We start from the raw sequence: 22,867 nt of genomic DNA on the forward strand, positions 1-22,867 counted from the left end.
ATAGAAAGACCTGCCATGTTCATTGATTAATTAATTGTATTAATCAATATTGTCAAAATGGCCATATTACTAAAAGCAATCTACAGATTCTGTACAATGTCCTCTGAAATACCAATGACATTCTTCACAGAACTTTAAAAAACATCTGCAAAATTTTTATGGAAGAATAAAAGACCCAGAATAATCATAGCAATCCTAACTAAGCAAGAAGAGCCAGCCTGGAGGTATCACAATGCTTGATCCCAAATTTAGTACAGAGATATACTAACAAAAAAAGAACTGCAGTGACATAAAACTATATACAAATATAAAAGAAATAGAATGGAATTCATAGAGACAAATCCACATAAATACAGTCATCTGATCCTTGATAAAGGTGCCAAAAGCATATGTTGGAGAAAAAGGTGCTGATAAAATCAGATATCCATATATAGAAGAATAAAATTAGATCCCTACCTATCCCACTTCACAAAAATCAACTCAAAATGGACAAAGACCTAGTAATTACACCAGAAACAATGAAACTGTGAGAAGAAAATATAGAGGCAACACTCCTACACATTGGTGCAGGCACCAACTTCCTTAATAAGACTTCTAAGGCTCAATAAATAAACTAAGCCCTCCTCCTAGCCAAAAAAGGCAGGAAGTAGGAGGCAGCAGCCATGCTTGTGGTGACTGCTGCTACAGTGGTACAGGTGGCAGCAACCAATGACATTCAAGTCAAGATGGTGCCTGGTAGGTTGGAGCTCCATTTAATCTAGAGACTGACTTCACTATAGAATAAACACCTATAGTTGTATCAATGGTTGGGAAATTATTTTATATTTTTTATTGGAGTAGTCTTTCACTTCCTTCATTAGGTTTATTCCTTTTTGCTTTTGTTTTATTTTGTTTTGTTTAGATTCTTGTGATTTTTTGAGTACGTTTCTTGATTTCTTTCTTAGCATGTTCCCTATTGGATTCTATGAAAACTATTGATTTTTGTATGTGGTTCTGAATTATTGAGGAAATGAATATGATAAAACTAAGTGGGCTGAAGATCCCTAACACAATCCTTTAGCCTGGAAGCACATCCTGGAAGCCACTTGGAAGCTGCTGTTGCAGTAACAGTAGAAAAAGCAATATCTATAAAAAGAATCTCAACTTTTCATCCTCAAATACTCAAGAGGAATCTGGATGACTTTTAAATTGTGCAACATGTTTGGGTGAATGGGAATAGGCCTGGATTTATCCATTACTCGGAGAAACCCAAGCATGCCGATGAACTTGGATTATTTTAGGTGAACCCATTGGCAAGAACAATGATTTGGTGGCAGGAATTGGCATTTCCAAATTCTGTTGGAATTGGGAACTTTAAAGGGAATATTTACCTGACCTTTAAGATTAACAAAGAAGATGCAAACCAAAGATGAAACCAACAGCCTGCAGATGGCTCAAACATATAAATCTGTTTCTCTTCTCTCCACTTCTGCAGCCAACATTGTGTCCTTCTTCCCAGCCACCCCTTCAATTATTTCCCATAAGTCATCCCAGCCAATAGTAAAGGAACATTCAACCACATCTCAGATCAGTAATCTTATGAAAACTGCTAGTGGATCAATCTCCAATCTTTCTGAGGCTGGCTCAGTCAAGAAAGGAGAATGAGGACTCAGAATTGGAGACCAAGTATGGGTTGGTAGCACCAAGCCTAGTGTAGTCCAGTTCCTTGGGGAGACCAATTCTGCCAAAGGGGAATGGTGTGATGTGGAGGTAGATGAAAAATGATGGTATAGTTGCTAAAACAAGATATTTTCAGTGCCAACCTAAATATGTTTTTTTGCTCCAGTTTCCAAAGTTACCAAGATTGATTTCCCTTCCACTACATCAGTCAAAGACATGGCTGCCACTATGAGATGCTGAGGGCCACCGTTTCCACCAGCCTAAAGTACAGACCGTCTTCCTCCTCCCTCAGCTTCATGAGGAGCTCCATAGCCTCCTCTGTGTGCGGCATGCCCAGTTTGACAGGAGTGCATGTCCTGAAATTGGAAGCCAAGTTAGACCAGCAACTAACAATGGTGGGAGCAGCTGACAGGGAGAAGGTAGAGAAGGAAGGTTGAGGGCCTTCATTTCCAGGTTGAAGGAGAGTCAATTACCAAAAGTGATCTTGAGGTGGCTACAGTGTCAGAAAAGTAATGTATAATGGAATTAGCAAAAGAGCTAGCACTGAGAATGCAGAATGCAGCTGAACTCAGATAAAGGCTGGAGTCCAATGAGCCTGCTGAGATGTGGATATGGCACATCCCCTTTTGAAAAAGATAAGCTCTTTGCAAGAAAATTTAGAAATCACTCATACTGATCACCAGTGAGAAATAACTTCTCTAACGGAGCATTTTGAGGACTGAGAAGAGACATATTAGGGGATAAAATCTCAGCACACAGCCACAGAGAAGCTTTCCAAAGATAATAAGTCCTTAAGCAGCAAGGTTGACCATGTCAATCAGAATTCAGATGTGATAGTCCTATGGAAGCCCAAACTAGATACCACCATTACATACCGTCAGCAGACAATGAAGGAGCTGAAGGTGTCCATTAACGAAGGCGTTGGGATGGAAATGGCAGAGTTTACATTGAGTTAAAGATGCAAATAGAAAAACTGAGTTAGATTTCTAGCACAAAATAAAAAATTTACAGAACAGACAAGATTCTAAACAGTCTGTTCATGCTAAAGAGATAGAGGTCCTAAGGACTCTATTTAAGAAAAAGAGAACATCCTGGAATTCACCAAATTGAAACTGGAAAGAGCAGAAGATCAGAGTTTAGTAGAAATGGAAGACATCTTTTTTTAAATGTGGGAAGCCAAAATAAAGCCTGGTAGCATTACCACAGTTCCAGAGGAAAGAGCTAAAGCTTAGTAAGCCTCAGGAAAATTTGAGTGAAGTCAGTTATGTGAAAGAGGCTTTGAACAAAGACCTTCAGATTTTGAAAGAAAAATCTGCTCATGTTTCAGAGGAAGTGGTCTCTGTTCAGAGAAGTAAATAAGAAACTGTAAATAAGTTACACCAACAGAAGGAAGAGTTTAACATGCTATTTTAGTCAGCTTTTTCACTGCTGTGACTAGAAGATCCAACCAGAACAATTGTAGAGGAGGAAAAGTTTCTTTAAGTGCTCAGGGTTTCATAGGTTTCAATCCATGGACAGCCTGCTCCAGGTGAGGCAGGAACAACATGGTGGGAGAGTGTGGCAGAGGGAACAAGTTCACATGATGATCAGGAAGAAGAGAGAGGTCTCCACCTGCCAGAATCAAATATTTACCCCCCAAGGCATGCCCCAATTCCCACCTCCTCCAGCCACACCCTACCACATCAGTTACCACTCAGTTGATCCTTATCAGGGTATTAATTCACTGATTAGGTTAAGACTCTCATAACCCAATCATTTATCCTTGAACCTTCTTGCATGTCTCACACATGCTGTCTTCCGAATTGAAGAAGTTAAGATAAAATTCATCAGATATGGAGGCAAAATTTCGAGAGAAGAATGAAAGAGAAGAGCAGTTAATAAAGGCAAAAGAAAAATTGGAAAATGCCATTGCTGAAATAAGATGGCAGGAGATAATTATCCTCAGCTGACAAAAATGAACAATGGATTACACCTGAAAGAAGGATGCATAGAAGAGTTACAGCTAAAACTTTCAAAGACTAATGAAAATGCAAGTTTTCTTCAGAGAAGCATTGGGGAAATAACTCTTAAAGTCGGAGTCAGCAGAAATAAGCCAGAAAACATGAAGAAGATAAGAAAGAATAGGAGGAAAATTTGTTGAATTTGGAAAAGAAACTGGCAATGAACTACAACCAGTGTCAGGATCTAAAAACCAGGTAAGAAGAGGAGCTTTAAGAAATCCTGGGGGCTGGGGTTGTGGCTCAGTGGTAGAGTGCTCGCCTGGCATGCAGGAGGCACTGGGTTCGATCCTCAGCATCACATAAATGTAAAATAAAGATATTGTGTCCACCTGAAAAAAGAACTTAAGAATAAATATTTAAAAAAAAGAAATCCTGCGGATCCTATAGAAGGTGTGCTATTGGACACAGAGCAGATGCTGAAGGCTGCCCAAGAGAATAAAAGCTTGATGCAGGACATGGAGGAACTGAAAACAAAGGCTATCAAACCCAGAGCTGTTCAGACTCCAAAGAATAGACCAAAACTCTGGCCTCCTTGGAGGACACCAACCAACCAAATGTAGAACAAATTAGACACACTTAAAGAAAACAACTTGAAACAAATGTGGAAGAGCTGAAGAAACCAAAACAACTTCTTACTAGAGACAATAAAAACATGGAAGTATTCAAGAAAGAAATAGAAACCCTAGGCAGATATCAGCTCAGAATTACCCTCAGATTGCAGCATTGTAAGAAGAGAGCGTCAAACTTGCTAAGGAGCTGAAGAGAAGCACAGATGAGGTCACAAGTCATCAAAATCGGGAAGAAAAATCTGTGCTCAATAATCAGCTATTAGAAATGAAAAGGAAAGAATCCCAGTGCATAAAATACACAGATAAAATAAACTTTTTTGCAGAAATCCATCAGTATTACTAATGGCTTACTCACAGAGAAAGAGGCAGCAACGGAAAGGTTGAGAAATGAGGTTACAGGGTTCAGGAGAGAAAATGCCTCTGCCACATCCTTGTCCAGTTCAGATTCTAGAGTCTGATAAGGTGTAGCTTGGCTGCCGCAGCTCAGCCACTCCTTAGGATATCAACACAGATATTCAGGCACAAGAGAATGAGAAAGCCCAAGACAGTCCGATTGACTTCAATGATAGTGGACCTTCAAAGAAAGAATCAAGACCTCGAGATGAAGGTGGAGATGATGTCAAAAGCAGCTCTTAATGGCTATGGGGATGACTCAAACAATTACCATAGGGCTGACCAAAAGAAACCATCCAAAAAGAAGCCCCACATCTTCTGTGACATTTGTGACTGCTTCCATCTTCACAACACAGAGGTTGTCCCATCCAGGCACAGATAGATATATGAGGACCCTCTGTATTCCATGCACCATGGCAGTTTGAGTGAGGAGTGGCCACACTGTGAAATCGGTGAGATACATTCAAGCACTGGACAACCAACTGCAATGATAACTGGACTTGCTGATGAGGCTTTGAGTGCAGAATGGGCTTTCAGAGATGCACTAGCATTTAAGCAAGTTAACATCCACAATGCATGCAAAGACATCAGGAAAACTCATGTTATTTTCACCCGCATAGAGAAGTCTAAGAAAATATTTTGGTCTTCAACAAATCACCCTCTAGTCTCTCCTTATAAGTTGGAATAATAAATAAATATTTAGTAGGTGAGATTTCACCTTTAATTTTGTTTCCCTGAACTTTAAGTTTTAAGAAATGGCACCAGATGCTGTCACATTTATTTTCCTAGAGAAACCTTATAGAATAAGCCCAACTCTTATAATACCTTATTTAAGAAACTTTAAATTATGCCATTATTTTTCATATTTGCATAAATGTTTCTGAGCTGCATCTGTATATTTAGATTTTTTGGTTAAGCTTTAACGCTGAAATGAGTTGCAAAAAAAAAAAATGGTACCATTAGGCATATTCCTTTACTCATTCAAAGTATTTTATCCTTAAGAAATAACACAGATCTTTGCCCTGTTATCAGTAGCACCGTTTTTTTAGAGGATTGACAATAAGTGAGACTATAAATCATAAAATAGGTAAAAGGAGAGGAAACTCCCAAACTGTAGTGGGGACATTTTATAATCTGTATGCTACACCCACTTAGTCAATTCTGGTGGCTTTTTTCATTGGTTTTATATAATTTTAGCTTTTATATGTATATATTTTTTACAAAAATATATACACTGTGTATTTCTTTTAATATTTCTACTTTATAAAAAAGAAAACACTTATAACAATCATCAGGAAGTAACAGACTAGGCCAAAAATAGCATCATGTAGCTTCACAACTATTTTGTCTTTTGTTTCTACTTTGCTTTTTATTCTAGGTCTAAATATCTCCTATCTAAATAGCTGGAAGAGTTTCCTCCAGTTATTTTATCCTTCTCTAGCAGATAAGCCCAACAGCAAATTACTAAATCATTATAAAACACCTAAACTAGCCAATCTATAGGCTTCCTTTATAAGTTTTTTAAAAACTGTTTTTACATGAATGTATGATGAGAGAATTAACATTAACAATTTTGGATTTTGTTATCACAAGATAATAAAGTGAAGGACCTCAACCTCCAGAATACTTTATCAACAAGTCTGGATTTATCTATCTTTATTTGAATGTCTTCCAGAATATGTGAAGATTAATAAAATGTATCTTCCATGTTACATGTAAATGAGAACTTTTATAATTGTAGATATGCCTTTGATGCATTTCTCCCTCAAAATTATAAATTATGTCTTTGATAAATGAATATTAAATTTGTTGCTAGTTGGAAATTTTGGTTAATATAAATGGTTAATAAATGGTTTATGTTATAAAAAATAAAACTAAGAACCAATAAGTGGGATAACAGTAAATTTAAAAGTCTCTGCACAACAACCACAACAAAAAAAGAGTATGAAGAAAGAGTACATAGAATGGGAGAAAATCTTTGCCAAATATCTGACAGGGGATATTGACCAAAATATAAAAAGAACTAAAAAAATCTTAACAAAAACACAAAAAACTCTAATAACCCACTCAATAAATAGACAAAAGATCCAAAAAGATATTTTTCAAAAACAGAAATACAAATATTGTATGTATATATATATATATATATATATATATATATATATTCAATATCCTTAGCAGTTGAGGACATGCAAATCAAAACTTTCCTGGGATAGGAGAAGGAAGATGGCGGTGAGGGGAGTGCATTGCCCCCGTGTGCTGCTTCACTGTGTGGGAGTATGACAAGTCAGGACGGCTAAAGGATATCTTGTTAGGAATTTCCAGCAATAGTGGGGTGCTCTGGAACCTGGAGGAAGGATTTCCATCGCACGAGGATCGGCTACGGGGACTCAAACGCGAGAGGTTTGTCGCACGGAGGGTAACACTGCTTATTCAGCAAATCGCCCCGCGGCTAGAGTCTACAGCGCGCGCTGGGAAACGAGGAGATAGCGACGCAGGGATACAGCGCTGCAGTTTCTGCCAGCTGTGCAAGCACCGTACTCAGGGCTGAATTTTGGGTTCGAGATGGGGGAAGGAAGCGGTCCATCTCGGTTCTCCACACCGGTCAGACCACAGAGTAGGCCAGGAGCCACCATGTTGGAAAGCTGACGGGACTGACCGCAGCTCATTCAGCCATAGAACAGGTAATTTCAGGCTGCAATTCGCCTGCGGCTTGCAGACAGATTGCTAGGGTTCAGCGCCTGGGTGCTTCTTAGAACCTGATCTTATCAGAGCGAACACCGAGCGCGGGGCGGCCGAGTTCCAGCTCCCAGAACCGTCCCGGAACCACCCTGGCCCAGGGCTGCGGAGCCTGCGGAGGCTGCTTCTTGGACCCTGCTCCTATCAGAGCATACACCAAGCACTAAGCAGCCGAATTCCGGCTCCCGGAACTGAGCCCGCGGGGACTGCTTCTTGGAGCCTACACTTATAGGAGCTTACACCGAGCATGGAGCGGCCGAGTTCCCTGGCCCGGGGCTAGGAGCCCGCGGAAACTGCTTCTCGGTCCGGGTCCTGCTGAGGGCCGGTCAGGACTCACCCGTTGCTTTGGTTGCCCGGCAAGGGGAACGAAATGCTGCCATTCGCATAGGATACCAACATGGCAGAGATCTGATGTCATCAGAAAGCGGCGGAGGAGAGAACTTCATCAATACCAGTGGTAACATAAGCAGTTGGTCTCCTGGTGGGGGGGGTGAGGCACAGTCACCCGAGTCTCCTCAATTTGTCGTCGAGCCAGAGGGGAGGAGCCGGGCCACCGCCAGCGCCCGGAGCAGGCCCAGCGGCTCACCAGCGTGGTGACTGCGTGACCCCAATTGGAGAGGGGGCGGAGCGGAGCCGCCACCCGCACCCGCAAGGTGGGCAGACCCGCGACCCAGTGGTACATGGGCGTGGTAGGAGGGGCAGGGCAGAGCCGCCGTGCGCACTTGCAAGGTAAACAGACCTGTGACAGCCTGGCGGTTCAGGCCCAGTGGCCTGCCAGTGTGGTACACACGTCACCCCAACTGGAGTAGGGGCAGAGCAGATCCTTCTCCCATGCCCGGATCAGGCCCTGCCGGTGTGGTGGTCACGTGACCCCAATTGGAGTGGGGGCGGAGCGGAACCGCCACCCGTGCCCGCAGGGTGAGCAGACCTATGACCAACCTGCAGATCAGGCCCAGGGGTCCGCAGGCGTGGTAGGAGGGGCAGGGCAGATCCGCCGCCCGCGCCTCCAAGGTAGGCAGACCTGCAACAGACCGGCGGATCAGGCCCAGGAGCCTGCTGGAGTGGTACAAACACCACCCTAATTGGAGTAGGGGCAGAGCAGAGACGCCGCCCGTGCCAGGAACAGGCCCAGCGTCCTGCAGGCGGGGTAGTCACGACACCCCAATTGGAGTAGGGGCAGAGCAGAGCCTCCACCCGTGCCCGAAAGGTGGGCAGATCTGCGACCGACCAGCGGGACAGGCCCAGTGGCCTGCCGGTACGACAGACACGTCACCCCATTTGCAGTAGGGGCAGAGTAGAGCCGCCACCTGCACCTGCAGGGTAGGCAAACCTGCAACCGACCGGCGGATCAGACCCGGTGGCCTGCCGGCGTGGTACACTCGTCACCCCAATTGGAGTAGGGGCAGAACAGAGCCGCCGCCAGTGCCAAGAACAGGCCCAGTGACCTGCCGGCATGGTAGCCACGACACCCCAATTGGAATAAGGAGAGAGCAGAGCCGCCGCCCACGCCTGCAGGAAAGATACGCAAGCAGTATGAAAAGACAAGGAAAGAAAGGACCACAAGCAATGCAGGTCAACGCAACTTTAGAATAGGTAACAGCTGCAGCAGATGGAATGTCAGATAAAGAATTCAGGATATACATGCTTCAGATGATCTGGAGTATCAAGGAAGACATTAAACAGCAAAATCAGACAATGAAAGATCACTTCGACAATGAATTACGCAAACAAATCCAGGAAGCAAAGGATCAACTATACAGGGAGATAGAGGTTATAAAAAACAAACAAACAGAAATCCTAGAAATGGAGGAAGCAATAAAACAACTTAAAAACTCAATGGAGAATACTACCAGCAGAGTAGAACACTTAGAAGATAGAACATCAGACAATGAAGACAAAGTATTTCAACTGGAAAAGAACATAGACAGCTCAGCAAGACTGTTAAGAAACCATGAGCAGAACATCCAAGAAATATGGGATAACATTAAGAGACCAAACTTAAGAGTCATTGGGATACAGGAAGGTACAGAGCTCCAAACCAAAGGAATGAGCAGTCTATTCAATGAAATAATACGAGAAAACTTCCCAGACTTGAAGAATGAGACAGAATCCCAAATCCTAGAAGCCTACAGGACGCCGAATGTGCAAAATCATAAGAGATCCACACCTAGAGACATTATAATGAAGATGCCCAACATACAGAATAAGGAGAGAATTTTAAAAGCTACAAGAGAAAGGAAGCAGATTACATTTAGGGGTAAGCCAATCAGGATAACAGCTGATCTTTCAACACAGACTCTGAAAGCTAGAAGATCCTGGAATAACATATTTCAAACACTGAAAGAAAATGGGTTCCAACCAAGAATTGTGTATCCAGCGAAATTAAGCTTCAGGATGGAAGATGAAATTAAAACCTTCCACGATAAACAAAAGTTTAAAGAATTCGCAACTAGAAAACCATCTCTTCAAAACATCCTCGCCAAAGCATTACAGGAAGAGGAAATGGAAAATAACAATGAAAACCAACAGTGGGAGGTAGGACAGTAAAGGGGGGGGGGGAAATAATCAAAGAGGAAAACAAACCATGTTTAGTAACAGAAATAAACAAATATGGCTGGAAAAACAACCCATATCTCAATAATAACCCTAAATGTTAATGGCTTAAACTCACCAATTAAGAGACACAGGCTAGTAGAATGGATCACAAAACAAGACCCAACAATATGCTGCCTACAGGAGACGCATTTGATAGGAAAAGACATACATAGGCTGAAGGTGAAAGGTTGGGAAAAATCATATCACTCATATGGACTTCGGAAACAAGCAGGAATGTCCATACTCATATCAAATAAAATAGATTTCAAGCCAAAGTTAATCAAAAGGGATAAAGAGGGACACTACATACTGCTTAAGGGAACCATACACCAACAAGACATAACAATCATAAATATTTATGCCCCAAACAATGGTGCAGCTATGTTCGTCAAACAAACTCTTCTCAAGTTCAAGAGTCTAATAGACCACCATACCATAATCATGGGAGACTTCAACACACCTCTCTCGCCACTGGACAGATCTTCCAAACAAAAGTTGAATAAGGAAACTATAGAACTCAATAACACTATTAATAACCTAGACCTAATTGACATATATAGAGTATACCACCCAACATCAAGCAGTTACACTTTTTTCTCAGCAGCACATGGAACCTTCTCAAAAATAGATCATATATTATGTCACAGGGCAACTCTTAGACAATATAAAGGAGTAGAGATAATACCATGCATCTTATCTGATCATAATGGAATGAAACTGAAAATCAATGATAAAAGAAGGAAGGAAAAAGCATACATCACTTGGAGAATGAACAATAGGTTACTGAATGATCAATGGGTTATAGAAGACATCAAGGAGGAAATTAAAAAATTCTTAGAGATAAATGAAAACACAGACACAACATATCGGAATCTATGGGACACATTGAAAGCAGTTCTAAGAGGAAAATTCATTGCTTGGAGTTCATTCCTTAAAAAAAGAAAAAACCAACTAATAAATGATCTCATACTTCATCTCAAAATCCTTGAAAAAGAAGAGCAAAACAACAGCAAAAGAAGTAGAAGGCAAGAAATAATGAAAATCAGAGCTGAAATTAATAAAATCGAAACAAAAGAAACAATTGAAAAAATTGACAAAACTAAAAGTTGGTTCTTTGAAAAAATAAACAAAATCAACAGACCCTTAGCCATGCTAGTGAAGAGAAGAAGAGAGAGAACTCAAATTACTAGCATACGGGATGAAAAAGGCAATATCACAACAGACACTTCAGAAATACAGAAGATAATCAAAAACTATTTTGAATCCTTATACTCCAATAAATTAGAAGACAGTGAAGGCATAGATAAATTTCTTAAGTCATATGATCTGCCCAGATTGAGTCAGGGGGATATAGAAAACCTAAACAGACCAATATCAATTGAGGAAATAGAAGAAACCATAAAAAGACTACCAACTAAGAAAAGCCCAGGACCGGATGGGTATACAGCAGAATTTTACAAAACCTTTAAAGAAGAACTAATACTAATACTTTTCAAGCTACTTCAGGAAATAGAAAAGGAGGGAGAACTTCCAAATTCATTCTATGAGGCCAACATCACCCTGATACCTAAACCAGACAAAGACACTTCAAAGAAAGAAAACTACAGACCAATATCTCTAATGAACCTAGATGCAAAAATCCTCAATAAAATTCTGGTGAATCGGATACAAAAACATATCAAAAAAATTGTGCACCATGATCAAGTAGGATTCATCCCTGGGATGCAAGGCTGGTTCAATATACGGAAATCAATAAATGTTATTCACCACATCAATAGACTTAAAAATAAGAACCATATGATCATCTCGATAGATGCGGAAAAAGCATTTGACAAAGTACAGCATCCCTTTATGTTCAAAACTCCAGAAAAACTAGGGATAACAGGAACATACCTCAATATTGTAAAAGCAATCTATGCTAAGCCTCAGGCTAGCATCATTCTGAATGGAGAAAAACTGAAGTCATTCCCTCTAAAATCTGGAAAAAGACAGGGATGCCCTCTCTCTCCACTTCTGTTCAACATAGTTCTTGAAACACTGGCCAGAGCAATTAGACAGACGAAAGAAATTAAAGGCATAAAAATAGGAAAAGAAGAACTTAAATTATCACTATTTGCAGATGATATGATTCTATACCTAGCAGACCCAAAAGGCTCTACAAAGAAACTATTAGAGCTAATAAATGAATTCAGCAAAGTGGCAGGATATAAAATCAACACGCATAAATCAAAGGCATTCCTGTATATCAGCGACAAATCCTCTGAAATGGAAATGAGGACAACCACTCCATTCACAATATCTTCAAAAAAAAAATAAAATACTTGGGAATCAACCTAACAAAAGAGGTGAAAGACTTATACAATGAAAACTACAGAACCCTAAAGAGAGAAATAGAAGAAGATCTTAGAAGATGGAAAAATATACCCTGTTCATGGATAGGCAGAACTAACATCATCAAAATGACGATATTACCAAAAGTTCTCTATAGGTTTAATGCAATGCCAATCAAAATCCCAACGGCATTTCTTGTAGAAATAGAGAAAGCAATCATGAAATACATATGGAAAAATAAAAGACCCAGAATAGCAAAAACAATGCTAAGCAGGAAGTGTGAATCAGGCGGTATAGCGATACCAGACTTCAAACTATACTACAGAGCAATAGTAACAAAAACAGCATGGTACTGGTACCAAAACAGGCAGGTGGACCAATGGTACAGAATAGAGGACACAGAAACCAATCCACAAAACTACAACTATCTTATATTTGATAAAGGGGCCAAAAGCATGCAATGGAGGAAGGATAGCATCTTCAACAAATGGTGCTGGGAAAACAGGAAATCCATATGCAACAAAATGAAACTGAATCCCTTTCTCTCGCCATGCACAAAAGTGAATTCAAAATGGATCAAGGAGCTTGATATCAAATCAGAGACGCACCGTCTGATAGAAGAAAAAGTTGGCTACGATCTACAGTCGGTGGGGTCGGGCTCTAAATTCCTCAGTAGGACACCCATAGCACAAGAGTTAATAACTAGAATCAACAAATGGGACTTACTCAAACTTAAAAGTTTTTTCTCAGCAAAAGAAACAATAAGAGAGGTAAATAGGGAGCCTAAATCCTGGGAACAAATCTTTACTCCTCACACTTCAGATAGAGCCCTAATATCCAGAGTATACAAAGAACTCAAAAAATTAGACAATAAGAGAACAAACAACCCAATCAACAAATGGGCCAAGGACCTGAACAGACACTTCTCAGAGGAGGACATACAGTTAATCAACAAGTACATGAAAAAATGCTCAACATCTCTAGCTGTCAGAGAAATGCAAATCAAAACCACCCTAAGATACCATCTCACTCCAGTAAGATTGGCAGCCATTATGAAGTCAAACAACAACAAGTGCTGGTGAGGATGTGGGGAAAAGGGTACACTTGTACATTGCTGGTGGGACTGCAGATTGGTGCAGCCAATTTGGAAAGCAGTATGGAGATTTCTTGGAAAGCTGGGAATGGATCCACCATTTGACCCAGCTATTCCCCTTCTTGGTCTATTCCCTAAAGACCTAAAAAGAGCATGCTACAGGGACACTGCTACATTGATGTTCATAGCAGCACAGTTCACAATAGCAAGACTGTGGAACCAACCTAGATGCCCTTCAATAGACGAATGGATAAAAAAAATGTGGCATTTATACACAATGGAGTATTACTCTGCATTAAAAAATGACAAAATCATAGAATTTACAGGGAAATGGATGGCATTAGAGCAGATTATGCTAAGTGAAGCTATCCAATCCCTAAAAAACAAATGCCAAATGTCTTCTTTGATATAAGGAGAGTAACTAAGAACAGAGTAGGGACGAAGAGCAGGAGAAGAAGATTAACATTTAACAGGGATGAGAGGTGGGAGGGAAAGGGAGAGAGAAGGGAAATTGCATGGTAATGGAAGGAGACCCTCAGGGTTATACAGTGGAGGGGGTAGAGAAAGAGGAGGGGAGGGGAGGGGAGAGGTGGGGAGGGGGGAGGGTGGAGGATGGGAAAGGCACCAGAGCACAACAGACACTAGTATGGCAATATGTAAATCAATGGATGTGTAACTGATGTGATTCTGCAATCTGTGTATGGGGTGAAGGTGGGAGTTCATAACCCACTTGAATCAAAGTCTGGAATATGATATGTCAAGAAATTTGTAATGTTTTGAACAACCCACAATAAAAAATTAAAAAAAAAAACTTTCCTGGGATTTAATAGTCATAATAAAGAACACAGAAAAACAATTGCTTGAAAAGATGTAGAAAAAAAAAGTTACACTTATATGTTGTTGGTGGAGCTGCAAATTAGTACCACTTTGAAAAGTAGCATGAAGATTCCTAAAAGATCAGGAAGAGAACCATCATAAGACCCAGCCATCCTACTCTTTGGTATTTATCCAAAAGAACTAAAATCAGCATAATACAGCAATGCATGCATACCAATTTTTATAGCAGCACAATCCACAATAGCCAAGTTATAGAACCTACCTAGATACCCATCAACGGATGAATGAATAAAAATATGTGGTAAATATACACAATGAAATTTTATTCAGTCATATAGAAGAATTAAATTATGTCATTTGCTTGTGAAGGATGGAACTGGAGAACACCATACTAAATGAAATAAACCAGGATCAGAAAGTCAAGCATCAATTATTTTCTCTCATATACAGAAGCTAGAAAGTTAAAATGAATTTAGAAAAGGGACTCTTGTGAAAACAGAAGAGAGATCAGTAGACTAGAAGCAGAGGACTAAGGGGGAGGGAAAAGAGAGTGAAAGGGAAAACTGGGAAAATAAATTGACCAAATTAGGCTATGTACACATAAGAATACATCACATAATATTTTAATTATATGCATAGCTCTAATGCACCAATTTAAAAAATAAACAGAAGGAAAATTAATGGAAAAGAGAACTAAGACATAGGGAAGGACGAGGGAAAGAAAAAATAAATACTGGGGATTGAAATAGATAAAAATATATTATATGTACTTATGCATATGTCAAAGTGAACTGCACTATTATGCATAAGTAACTCACCAAAACAGAAAAAAAACCCACAAAATAAAAATCTAATCCAAGATAAACAAAAGGAACACATAAAAACTAAAAAATTAAGAACAGAGAAAAACATAAAAGAATAATGATTTTATTCTCTTTTATTGTTTAGTAAAATTCCATTGTGTATATATGCCACATTTTTTTTTATCCATTCATCCATTGAAGGGCATCTAGGTTGGCTCCACAGTTTAGCTATTGTGAATTGTGCTGCTATAAACATTGATGTGGCTGTGTCCCTGTAGTATGCTGTTTTTAAGTCCTTTGGGTATAGTCCGAGGAGAGGGATAGCTGGGTCAAATGGTAGTTCCATTCCCAGTTTTCCAAGGAATCTCCATACTGCTTTCCATATTGGCTGAAACAATTTGCAGTGCCACCAGCAATATATATGTGTGTAACATTTTTTCCCACATCCTTTCCAACACTTATTGTTGTTTGTATGCATAATAGCTGCCATTCTGACTGGAGTGAGATGACATCTTAGAGTAGTTTTGATTTGCATTTCTCTAATTGCTAAAGATGTTGAGCATTTTTTATATATTTGTTGATTGATTGTATATCCTCTTCTGAGAGGTGTATGTTCAGGTCCTTGGCCCATTTGTTAATTGGGTTATTTTTGCTTTTTTGTTTTTGTTTTATTTTGTTTTGTTTTTGGTGTTTAGCTTTTTGAGTTCTTTATATACCCTAGAGATTAGTGCTCTATCTGATGTGTGAGGGGAAAAGATAATGCTAAGTGAAGTTTGCCAATCCCAAACAAACAAATGTTGAATGTTTTCTCTGATATAAGGAGGCTGACTCACAGAGGTGTAGGGAGGGGAATCATTGGAGGAATAGATGAATTCTAGTTAGGGAAGAGGGTGGGAGGGAAAAGGAGGGAGCAGAGGATTAGCAATGATGGTGGAATGTGATAGACATCATTATCCAAAATACATGTATAAAGACAGGAATTGGTGTCAATATCCTTTATATACAAACAGAGATATGAAAAATTGTGGTATATATGTGTAACAAGAATTGTAATGCATTCTGCTGTGGTGTCTTTATAAAATAAAATCAATTAAAAAATAATAATGAAATATCAGAGTTGAACCCTGATAGGTCAATAGCTATATCAAATGTGAACAGTCTATGCTTGAGATCAGTGAATCTGGTGGATTAAGGACCTAAAAACCTCTCTTCCATATAAGGCAGTAAACATTATGAGAACCAACTATTTTAGAACTCTGGAAACTAACCAAAAGCTTGCAGCACCTAGGAGAATCTTAATTCATAATAAATACAATCTCAGGAAAATAAGTAAACTTTTGTGATATTTTAACTTACCTTACTCCAATCCTCTTTCTCACTCATTTTTATTCTCAAAAACAACAGTTTACAGTCACTAACTAGGGGCTTGCCAGTCTTGGAAGCAGATTGGGATTGGTTTTGGTTTGTTTGTTTTCTTTTTCAACACCACATTTCTAGATAATTGCCATTATTTTATGCATGTCTGAAAGACCTCAATCAGAAGGCTTTCTTAATTTGACCTAACTTATTGCTTACCAGCATGAAACCCCTTTTGTCTCAGTGCTATGTCAAAGTCTATCAGAGGAACTTACTTAACCTTTTGTGATTATCTGAAGTACTAAATAACAATGAATAAAGAATAGCCTTTCCAAAGAGCTTAAAAAGAATAGTTGAAGAAAGAGGTGTATTTTGTTATGGTTGGTATCTGAGGTGTTTCCCCAAAGCTCCTGTGTTAATTCAGTACTATTTAAAGGTGAAAAGATTAGATTACAAGAACAATAATCTAATTGGCATATTCTATTTTGAATGGACTAATGGAATGGTAGCTGTAGGCAGATGGGGTATGCCTGGAGGAGGTGGATCACTGAGGGTCCATCTTCCCCAAGACCTCTTCCTCTTTGATGCTTCCTGGCTTCCATAAGCAGAACAAAACAACACTCCCTCTCCATGCCCTTCTGCCATGATGTTCCACTTCATCCTGGGCCCAAAGCAATGGACGTGACCAACAGAAGACAGAATCTCTGAAACATGATCCAAAATAAACTTTTATTCCTCTAAATTGTTCTTGTTGGATATTTTGGTTATCGTGACAAAAATCTAACTAACAAATCTACAGAAGGCTGTGAAAAGTTGCAGCATCTGCCCAGGAATCTGGAAGGCCTTATGTGTGTGTATAGGGCTGTGCCCTCAACCAAAATGTCAGAGAAGGACCTAAGCTTTTACATGTTGGTAAACGTGAGGCTTTGTAGAAGCGGGAAATGAAGGCTAATGTAGACTTGTATACTTTCTGTCTGAATGTGGAAGACATGTGAAAACAGAGCTCAGTAAAGACTGAAAGACTAATTGGATCCAGGCATTAAAGAATCCCTACCCAATCATTAAGATTTCAATGCCCAAACAGGATAAAGGACACTATAGGAATAGTTCAGAGAACTTGCTAACTAAATTATCAATATAACATACAGCAACATCAAAATACACTAGATCAGCAATGAATCCACTGAAAGAGAAATTAGGAAAACTACTCCATTCACAATAGTCTCAATACATACATACATACATACCTGGAAATCAATCTAACAAAAAAGGTGAAAGATCTCTACAATGAAAACTACAGAACACTAAAGAAAAAATGGAAGAAAACTCAGAAGATGGAAAGATCTCCCATGGTCCTGGATAGGCAGAATTAATATTGTCAAAATGGCCATACCACCAAAAGCATTATAGAGATTTAATGCAATTCCTATTAAAATCCCAATGACATTCTTCATAAAAATAAAAAAGTAATCATGAAATTTATTTGAAAAATAACGGATCCAGAATAGACAAAGCAATCCTTAGCAACAAAAGTGAAGCAGAAGGCATCACAATACCAGACTTTAAACTATACTACAGAGCTATAGTAACAAAAACGGCATGGTATTGGCACCAAAATAGACTTGTATACCAATGGTACAGAATAGAGGATACAGAGACAAACCCACATAAATATGGTTGTCTCATACTAGACAAGGGTGCCAAAAACATTTACTGGAGAAAAGATAACCTCTTCAACAAATGGTGCTGGAAAAACTGGAAATCCATATGTAGCAAAATGAAATTAATCTCCTATCTCTCACCCTGCACAAAAATCAACTCAAAGTGAATCAAAGATTTAGGCACTGGAACAGAGACCCTGCACCTAATAGAAGAAAAAATAGGCCCAAATCTTTACCACTTTGGACTAGGATCTGACTTCCTTAATAAGACTCCTAAAGTACAAGAATTAAAATCAAGAATCAATAAATGGGATGGATTCAAATTAAAAAGCTTCTTCTTAGCAAAGGAAACAATTAATAATATGAGCCTACAGATTGGAAGAAAATCTTTACCACATGCACCTCCCATAAAGCATTAGTCTCTAGGATATATAAATAACTCAAAAAACTTAACACCAAAAAAACCCAAATAACCCAATCAATAAATGAGCTAAGGAACTGAACAGACATTTTACAGAAGAAGAAATACAATTGATTAACAAATATATGAAAAATTGTTCCAACATCTATAGTAATTAGAGAAATGCAAATCAAAACTACTCCAATATTTTACCTCACTCCTGTCAGAATGACAATCATCAAGAATACAGGCAATAATAAATGTTGGTAAGGATGTGGTGGAAAAGATACACTCATACATTGCTGGTAGGACTGCAAATTGGTGCAATCATTATGGAAAGCAGCATGGAGACTCCTCAGAAAACTGGGAATGGAACCACCATTTCAGCTTGCTATCCAACTCCTTGGTTTATACCAATAAAGATACTCAGTCCATCTAAAACTAAAAAGAAAAATATTTAAAAGAAAAGAAAATTTCAATATAGCAAGAAAGAAGTGACCCATGCTATTCAGGGGATTTACAATTGGTGATACAGGCCAATAGTCAATTGGATAATAGATACAATAGACTGAAAGATAATTATCCAATAATTCAACAATTAAAGCACTTTCCACAAAGAAAAGTCAAGAAACAGATGGATCCATTGATGGGTTCCACCAAATGTTTAAAGAATAGTTAACAACAATTCTTTATAAACTCTTTCAAAAAGGAAAAAAAAATAGAAATAGAAGAAATACAGCCCAGAACATTCTGAGACCAGTTATAAACTAATTGCAAAATCAAAGAGATCATGAGAAAATTGCAGATCAATATTCGCAGATTAATAAAAATTCTTGATGACAAACACTGAAATTTATTCAAGGAGTACAATGTTAGTTCAATGAACAAAAATTTATTTATGCAATGGATTGTAATCTACTTTTTAAAACTGTAGGAAGCCAGGCATGACTCCACATGCTTATATTCCTAGCAACTTGGGAAGTTGAGGCAGCAGGGTCTCAGTTTCAAGGCCAACCTCAGCAATTTAGCAAGACTCTCAAAAAATTAGCAAGACCTTGTCTCTAAACAAAATTTTAAAAAGCTGAGGATGTAATTCTGGGGAAAAGTGCCCTTGGGTTCAATCTCCAGTACCAAATAAATAAATAAACAAACAGCCTCACCCAAAGGAAAAAACAAAAGACCATGATCATAAACACAAAATAATCAGTTTTCCCCATGAGATTCAAAACAAAATATAAATTCCACTCTTGACAATTCTAAACAAAACTGTAATGGAATATTATATTGAGGGAAAATAGGCAAGGAAAAGAAATAAATACCATCCAGATTGAATTGGAAGGAAAAAAATTATATTTCTATGCACTTGACAGTTGATTGTGTATGTCAGGGGGAAAAGAGTGTGCTCCACCACAGAGTTACATCTTCAGCCTTCTTCAAATTTTTATTGTGAGACAGTCTTACTAAGTGTCTAATTTGACTACAAATTTGTGATTCTCCTCCTCCACCTCCCTAGTAGCTAGGATTACAGGCATCGCCACCATACCCAGCTGATATGATCTTGAATATCCAAAATTCTAAGGATTTCATTAATAAAATTATTAGGCTTCATAAGCAAGTTCAGCAAAGTTTCAGGACACAAGGTCATATAAAAAGTCAGCTGTATTTCTATACACTAGCAATAAACAATCTGAAAATAAACTTTTAAGAATAATTCTACTTATAGTAGTATTGAAGAAAATAAAATACTTAGAAATATTTTTAAAAAGAAATATAAAATTCATACACTGAAAATTACAATGTCATTCAAAGAAATTTAAAAAATCTAAATAAATATTCAAGGATTATAAAATTCAGCACTGCTTAGATGTGATATTTCACAAATTCATCTATACTTTCAAACAAACACTAATAAAATCCTGCTGACTTTTGCAGATATTAAAAAATTTAATTTAAAATTTATATGAAAATACAAAGATAATTAAAACAATTTTGAAAAATAAGAACAAAGTTGAGGGTCTTTCACTTCCTAATTTTGAAACTCACTAGAGAGCTATAGAAATCAAGATACTTGTGGCACTCATGTTAGGTTGGACAAATAAATGAGTGGAATAGAATTGAAAGTGTAGAGATTAAGCCATATATTTGATTTTTGATGATTGATTTTTCTACAATTGTGCCAAGGTAATTCAAAGGAAAGATCAATCATTTCAACAAATAGTGCTAACTGTATATTCACATGAAAAAAAAATGAAGTTGGACTACTGCTTCATGCCATGTCCCCAAATGAGCTTATAATGGATTGAAGACATAAAAGGAAAAGATAGAATGTAAAACTCTTGTAGGAAAAGAAATATGAATCTGTATGATGCTGGGTTAGGTTATTATTCCTTACATGCAACACTTAAAATACAAGTAACTAAAAGACAAGATAAATAAATTGAACATAATAAAAATGAAATACATTTGAATTTCAAGATGTTATAAAGATACAAAGGAAGAACAGAGGAGAAAAAATATCAACATATCTTATATCTGATGAAGTTCCTGTATCTAGAATATATGAAGAGCTCAAATAACTCAATAATAAAAAGATAAATAATCCAATTGAAAAAGGAACAAAGTATTTGAATAAAAATTTCTTCTAACATATGCAAATGATTAAATCATATTAAAAAATTATCAACACCCTTAGTTATTGGGGAAATACAAATCAGAGCTATAGTGAAATAAAATTATATGCCCCGCCCCCAGGATGACTACAGTTAAAAAAAAAAATACAATAGTGTTGGTGAGGATGATGGCAAATGAGGACCCTACAACACTATTTGTGGAAATGCAAAATGTTGTATCTATTGTGGAATATAGTTTGATAGTCTCTCTCTCTCTCTCTCTCTCTCTCTCTCTCTCTCTCTCTTTCTCTATTATACACACACACACACACACACACACACACACACACACACATAGCAAGTGTATGTATATATACACCATCAAGAATAAACAGGAAAAAATGTGTGTGTGTGTGTATATATATATATATATATATATATATATATATATATATATATATATATATTCCTTTCCTCCCTTAGGAAAGGAATATATAATAAGATAGACAGTAAGATACTGTTACTATGGTATCCATAACTAGACATTCTGGTCTTCTTTCCTAAAGCCATAACAAAAGGTATCAAAGCTGAAACAGGTGATCTATGACAACATTAAGGAAGAGAAATATGGGGCTGGGAATGTAACTCAGTGGCAGAGCTCCTGCCTACCACATGTGAGGCACTGGGTTCGATCCTTAGCATCACATAAAAATAAACAAATAAAATAAAGGCCTGCTGTCCATCTACACCTACAAAAAAAAATTTAAAAATGAAATGTCCATTTTTTTGTGACACTGTTAGAGGGGTTCTTAAAACAGTACATCTGTGCCTCAATGTGTTACAATAATTGGAAAAAAAATAATTCAATTCTCTCAAACAGTGTCTATTCCTAATACCATGATGAACCCAGAGGACAAGGACAAGGCAAGCAATAGTTAGTTGTTTTTTTTTTCCTTCTCCCAAAGGAATTTGTCCAAAAAAATTTTAGAGCCTCTGCCAGCCCTACTTTTTCACCGTGCCTAACATGCCCAGCCAGGGTAACTTAAGCCATTGACTGTTATTGTTATTGCAAACCTGAAGTATGAGCATGTCTATTGTACCATGCAGAGATTATGTTCTCTATCTACAAAACTAAAGATTCAACATTTTGACTTCAGGCCTCTGAGTTATTATGAACCTCATCAAAAATTTATAGAAAAAAGACATAACAAACACATTTGATTCAATTTATTTGTTTATACATATATGCAACACACTTAATTTTCTCTCAAACATCTCTCATATATTTTATAAAATATCGGTATGTTGAATTTATTATTTTTGCTAATAAAACAACCAAAGAGGTCAAGAACTCAGTGATCCAAGCAAACTTCATAAAAAAATATGTTTTACATAATATTATCTTTGACTCTAGTAGTCAGGGATTTGCACGGATAAGGTGTGATACAATTCTTCCTGTGGGTGTTTTCCTTTGATGCCCGGGTCTGTGCACAGGAAGATATAAATTCATTGTTCTGCATATCAAATGTAAGCTGCTTAAGAATGTGTTCTGATTCAAATAAAGTGAACTGATAATAAATGAGATGCCCAAATAATCTTCTCCGGTTTCCTCTAGAACATAGGAGTTTAGCTTAGTCAGTGTCTCAAGTTTATTGATTTCACAATAACAATCCATTTCAATTTTCCAAAGCTTTTCTGAGAAAGAGGCCCACCTACCACCTCTAACTCTGTAATAACATGTTGTTTAGTGCTGATAGAGAGCATGGAAGAATGGGCTCTGATTAAGATTGGCTTTGACCTCAGCATGGTTGTAGAGTTCAGT

The 22,867-nt window shown here is 38.0% G+C and overlaps 1 pseudogene; it reads left to right on the forward strand.

Moving 5' to 3' along the window:
• The first annotated feature begins 1,009 nt into the window (after positions 1-1,009).
• LOC114095851 (CAP-Gly domain-containing linker protein 1 pseudogene) lies at positions 1,010-5,128 on the forward strand (annotated as a pseudogene).
• Positions 5,129-22,867: the final 17,739 nt, after the last annotated feature.

The sequence above is a fragment of the Marmota flaviventris genome, chromosome 3 (assembly GCF_047511675.1).
Source record: "Marmota flaviventris isolate mMarFla1 chromosome 3, mMarFla1.hap1, whole genome shotgun sequence".
Classification (NCBI taxonomy): Eukaryota; Metazoa; Chordata; class Mammalia; order Rodentia; family Sciuridae; genus Marmota; species Marmota flaviventris.